We start from the raw sequence: 6,818 nt of genomic DNA, 5'->3' as shown, positions 1-6,818 counted from the left end.
AAATAACACAGATTGTGTGAAATACATGTACATAGTGCGTAAGTACACCTCTGTCGTGAACCAGAACTGTGGTCTGTATTATAGCAATCTGCTGTGTCTTTTTAATGTAGACTTTCCAGGAAAATAGACTGGATAAATTGCCATCATGGATGACAAACTGATAGACTAAGTGATAGTCTATGGGGGGGCAGTAGCTCAGTCTGTAGGGACTTGGGTTGGGAACCGGAAGGTCGCCGGTTCAAGTCCCGGCACGGACCAAGTCCGGAAATTGGCCTGGTAGCTGGAGAGGTGCCAGTCCATTTCCTGAGCACTGCCGAGGTGCCCCTGAGCAAGGCACCGAACCCCAAAACTGCTCTGGAGCGCTCGCTGTGGGCAGCCCCCTCACTCTGAGACCTCTCCATTAATGCATGTCACTAGAACCCTGTTTGTGCATGAGTGTGTATCTCGGCCTATGTGTGTGTTAGACAGAGTGTAAAACCGAATTTCCCCTCGTGGGATTAATAAAGTGTAAATTATTATTATTATTATTATTATTAGTCTGTTTTTTTAAACTGCTTCTTTTGACCATTGACTAAGGTTTCAATGAATGAATACTCACAGTTTTAATTCTGTCTTTTTTATATAAAGAAAAACAGCAAGAAGAAAGTGAGTGATTCCCTATGGGTATGTTTATAAGGCTTTAAAGGTCCTGACACACCAAGCAGACTGCAATGAACTAGTGGCGATGAAGACCAACTGTGGCAACGAAGGCCGCGTGTGGTAACGGGCACAGCGCCTTTTGTCTTGCCAAAAAGTTACACTACAACACATTGCAAAGACTACAGCCGATGGGCATCCACCACGTCCATTCTGCGCATGCGTAATTGGCAATAACTTTCCATGCCAGTGGGTGGCGGTAGTCTGGAATTGTCGTTCCAAAAAGGTAACCAAAAGAGGATGTTAAGCAAACTGTTGTTATGACAAGAGAAGACCATTTTCTGACAGCTGTCACCACTTGTAATAGGTAGCCTACTTCTAATCTGATAAAAAGCTGAAAATCTTGTAAACCCGTTGTAAGCCCGTTTTTATTCTCGTGCACTGATTCGCTTCTCTGAATAGCCAATCACAAAAACCAAGCTGGCGACTGCCAACGGTGATTCAACAGGTGGAATCTGCCCCAAAAAACCCAACTGGGGCCGAGGCTGGCTGCAAAAGCCAGTCACATACACACATGCACAAACTAACCACTGCGCCACCAGGCTCAATGTAAGTTTAGCAACAGCATAGTGTAAGTGTATACTGTAAGCATATGTTGGAAGGTAACATGTATTCATATAGAATGTGCGTGTTGGAAACATAACAAGGTTAAACCGATCAATATAGTGATCAATGCAAAACAGAGCAATCATTACAAATCCTGTGCGTGTTCCTCTTCATGTCCTGATCTGCATATTCAGTGAATTGAACTGAACAGAACATTTGCATTTAATGTGTAATCATGTAAGGATTAATAAAAAAATCTGACAGTCCTGATTTTGTTTCCGTGCATTTGTACTTTTCTCAGTGTTTCCTTTACACATGTTTAAAGCAGGATGTCCAGGAAGTCCAGTGGCTGTGGACAGCTGCTGGGTCAATGCAGAGCAACAATGTGTATAAACACAGAGACTCACATGTCACAGTATGTGAGTGACAAAACTATAAACGGATTACTGGTCAAACTGTTTGTCCTGCTGTCTATAGATTCTAATGTGCCAGATATTTCTGTCTCACAGGCTCCCACATTAACAACACAACCACTAAATCAAACCTGCTGGATGCAAGACATGGCTTTTTATAACAGTTAACTATTCAGGTTCACAAAAGTTTATATTCAATTTTAGTCCTCCTAGTCTTTCTTTAGCCAAAACAGACAGTCACAGTAAGTTGCTGATTTTTTCCACGGCTTTATCAACTTCAAGAGTTATTACAACAAAGAAATATATTAAGAGAACAAACACATTCAGACACAGACATGCAGAGCTGAGTCAAAGCAAAACACTGGAGAGAGACAGACCCTCCACAGGTGATGGTGACAGTCCCGGGCGTAGTGCTGGGTTCAACAGTCCATGACCTGTCTGGTCAACACACACACACACATAAAACTACATATAAAACCATGGGGTGACATTGTAGCTCAGCTAACTTGGACTCATTATCACCTGGCTCTTACATGCACTTCTGACCATCCAGGAACAACATACATAATCCCACACACACACACTAACAATGACACACATACATCTGGCTCAGGCGCTGGTAACGGTTAAGAGTCTCCAAGCAGGATTTGAACCACATCCCCGACAACCACAGGGGTGTCAGTGTGTGGGCCTGTGTGCATACATTTGCAAAAGAGGCTGTGTGTCCTTGTGGCTGTCAAAGAGTGTCTCAGAGGGCCAGCAAAACGGGCCCCTGCCATCGATACCCTCAGAGTGTCACACACGCCTGACTGAGCAGCTCCAGGAAGGAGGAAATGAGAGGATTTGGAGTGTGACATTTGCGACTGTGTTTGAGAGAGCGTATGGTTCAGTCTTTGTGTGTGTTTGTGTTTGAGTGCAGGCCGTATTTCCTCGTCAGTCTGCGAGGTTGCACGGGTCAACGGGATGGTCTGTGTGTAGTAAGAGGGAGCAATGGAGCATTCAGACTTTGCTTCACTGCAAGTGTTTGTATCAGCAAGAGTGGGTTCAGTGTATGTTAGAGAGCTGCAGGTAACTCTAGTTGAAGAAATAAACTGAGAGGAAGTGGAAAAGGATAAAGGTGGATGAAAGGGAACGAAGAAAGAGAAGAAGGGAGTGGGAAAGGTAGAAGGAGTTAGAAAGAAAAGAAGAGGTGATAAATGTTAGAAGAGAAACAAATGTCAACAACAAATGAAGTAATGATGTATTAACAAGCTTTAAACTAAAAAGCTCTTTGTGGGCTGCACAAGGCCTAATTGTTATCACAAAATCCCCGAAAATAGTCCACTAAATGAAACCAGCATTTAAATTGTACATTTTTTTTTTTTTTATAGGTAGCTCACAAATGTGAAATGGCAAAGAAGGGAGAATCACAGACACAACAAATGGATGTAGACATGACATCCTAGGTCATGTTCTGTGCCTTGTTTCCTTGGCCACTTGGGTCTCCCTTATGATGAGATGTAAAAACTCCAGACTGAAATTGGATTTGAAGTAATCAAATTTGATCTGTATGGGAAGAGACCAGATTAGATGTGAATAAAGCAGAACCCTTTTCCTCCTACTTCAAAGAATCTTATTTTGATTCAGAGCGTTTCCTTTGATTTTTACACTTCCTTAACAACTCCATTGCAAGAGATTAGCTCATGACTTGTTTAAAATAAAACTTCTTTCACTTTCGGTTTTATGAAAGTCCAGCCCCAGTCTGTTTTCGTATACATTTTTTTTTTCTTTACATGAGACACTTTAGACTCTCTAATCACAGCTGTAAGCCCCCAAAGGTTTGTTTTCATAAAAGGGAAATACACTGGGTCAGTAAACACCAATATAAATCACATTCATCCTGTCTGCTTCAGGGGCGGAGCCAAGGCGTGGCCACCCTGAGAATGTGATTGGCAACCACAATAGCCATCTCAAAATCCTAAACTATCGCTGACCATCTGCCTTGTCAGAGGCAGGAACAGTGTAAAATCATTGTAAATCAAATTGTAAATCAATTTTTTGGGCTGTCTTACAAAAAGCTGACATTGTTCTTTTATTTTTAATGCAGCCTATTGCATCTTGGTATTACTTTAAATTGGGACTTTGAACATAGATGTCTTTTTTCAGTTATTAAATAATTAAGTAAAGATGATGTCAATATTGCTTCACTTTTCACGGTTAAAATGTACATTGTTATATGACATTTATTCATCATTTTAATGTAAGTATTGAAAGTAGATATGAATAGCATTTTTGAAACTTTCTATCTCTGCTTATCATATATTAGAGTATTTGTTACTTTCCCCCCCTTGTCTGTGACTCATTCATGAAGATATCTAAAAGAAACAACTACATGCTCTAAGATTGATCAACATGGGTTTTCTACGTGCCAAAAGAAACTTATTTTTCACTCTAAATAATAGTGTTGAAATGATCAGAAAGTAGAAGTGCCAGAAAGAAACCTCAACAGCTATAAGGAATCATGAGTGGGTGTTTTTACTGCAATTTTCAGTCTTGTGTAACTTTGTACTTTTGACATTTTGCTGACAGTTTGTGCAGGGAGGATCTAACCAAGCAGCCAAAATGTAAATCTTCAAGAAAAGGGTTATTGAAATTAAGACCTGTGCGCTTTCCTTCCCCAACAGCTTCAGCAATTTACTAGTTTTCAAGGCAATTTGCCTAAAGTATCACTTAGAATCTGACCAGTGGTCCCCAGCGAGAGGGCAAGAGAGTGAGAGAAGACATGGCAAATTGAGAAAGACAAAGAAAAGGTGTAATTGAAAAAAGGACTGAAGGCAAATGATTGAAAGAGGAAGAAAAATAAAGAAAAAAGAAAGTTGAGGAGAGTGAAGAGTTCTTTGATGAATTGGTTTGGAATGAGAGCAGAGTGCTGGAGAGAGCAGTGAAAACAAACTGGACTGAAGCATATATTTACACTCTGCTTCTCAATTAAGTCAAATAGGCCACTTTAACGAGGCTGACATTTCAACAGCATAATGAGAAACGGAAAGCTGAGGGTCCTTCTGCAGGATGTACCGCAACTGTGGCTGAGCGTCTGTGAGTTTGGATTTAGGCGCACGGAAAATGTGCACATGAAAATACACACTTACAGTGCACAGCGTACTCTACCAGTACAAGTATGCACATGTCTCTTTGCATGTGAGTTTGTTTCCACTTGTACACTTGTGTTTACTCATATTTTACCGAGCAGTCTCAATCCCTCATCCCTCTTCTCCTCTGTCTTCAGTGCTACTCTGCAGCAGCCTTTGTATAAACAGGACAATCTGGAAAGCTTCAGCAGGCGGCCCGGGAATGTTAACAGGCTGCATCGTAACATTACACCTACAGGAGTGTGTGGGTGTCTGCAAGTGTGAGAGAGGGAGTGAGGTACAAAGGGAGCGAACGAGAAGAGGCTGATGGAGGGATGTGAAGGAGGAGTGTGTATGCCAGTGTAATAGAGCGAAAGAGGGAGATTGGCTAGATGTAGAGAGAAGGGCCGTTTTGGTTTCCCATGTGTGTGTGTGTGTGTGTGTGTGTGTGTGTGTGTGTGTGTGTGTGTGTGTGTGTGTGTGTGTGTGTGTGTGTGTGTGCGCGTGTAGGTGTGCACGTGTAGGTGTAGGTGTGTGTCTGTGTGTATACCCCTAGGAATGCAGCACTTTGGGGCTCAAGGGAAACTCCCTTTGTGGTAATGTTTTAAGCAGCTAATAAACTCAGATGGCTGAAAGAATGAAACTCTATCCAGACCAGGTGAAAACCATTTCTCATGCATTTGTGTTTATATGAGAGCAAATGCACGTGTGTTTGAACCGGTGCATAATCACATGCACACATGTTCTGTCTTCATGTGTAAAATGTCTGTGTGAAGGGTACCAGCTTTATTCTCAGAGGGATCTTTGTGAGCATGTGTCATATATGTGTCATTACCACAGAATAGAACTCCTGCTGAAAAGATCCATTAGGTGGACATCAGCACATCTTCTCCTAATAGAACAGACTCTGAGTAATAAGCCTTTGGCCTTAGCTGAGAATTTACTCTCTCCTGCTCTACAACTAAAATTGTTCAAATGTACCCCCAAATCGTCACCTACTTCAGGGGTTGCCAAACTTTTCAGCTCATGACCCCCCTAATCAAGGGTGTCAGAGACTGGAGACCCCCACCGTCCCTGGAGTTGGTTAAGGCATATATCATTTATCCAAACCCTGGTGAGACAAAAACACAACAGCCCAAAAAGCACAACATTATTTTATATAATAATATATTGTAAGAATGGCTAGAAGCAGGATACGAGTCATTTCTGTGTGGAGACTTTCACACTGAGTTGACTGAAATAAATAGAAACATGTGTGTTCATCATTATGTGTAAAGAGCTGCAGACATCGACATTGTTGCTGTATTTCATTGAAAAATTTAACCCCCAAGAGGATCCCCGACCACCACTTTAGGACCCAAAGTATTTAAGCACCATGCTTCTCTAGTTAGCGTTCCCTGCACTAAAATCCAAAAGTTCTGAGATGTTGGAGGGGGAAAAAATCATCTGGTGTGGGATGTAAATTTAAGAAGCATTTACTTCTGCAGTCTGACAATCAAGAAATAGTTTCTCTTTTTAAACAACTGCATGTTCCAGAGAGATAGCATTGTTAAAAAAAAAATCTGTTTATTGTGATTTTTCCAGCTATTGTGAATGTATTTATTTTAACAAGAGACAAACAGACTTTATTTGTGAGAGTTGGACGGAAAAAAAAAGGGGATCTGAAGAACAATGGCTAAAAAGATCGAACCAGTGTTGACAATCGGAGTTCTTCTATCAGTGAACAGAAGTACGTCTGACTGTGAAGTGACACACTCATCAAAAAGAAGTCGAGTTTTATCTGCACACATATTTGATAATGTACCTGTCAGCTCAGTTTATGCTCCTCCTGTCTCCTCCTCTCTGGACTCTGTCTCTGCTCTGCATGTGTGGAATGCACGTCGTCCTTGTTTGTGATGAGAGCCTGTGAAATGTTAACAAACGTGTGGATAACTACAAAGCTGAACAAATGCAGATATACACACACGCGAGGCCTGAACACCATCATTCCCCACAGCATCTTCATAGAACAAATCTATAATCAGGGTGAAAAGGGCAGCGGAGGTGCATTGTCGAA

Source organism: Symphodus melops, assembly GCF_947650265.1.
Source record: "Symphodus melops genome assembly, chromosome: 12".
Taxonomy (NCBI): Eukaryota; Metazoa; Chordata; class Actinopteri; order Labriformes; family Labridae; genus Symphodus; species Symphodus melops.
This window is presented reverse-complemented; position numbering follows the sequence as displayed.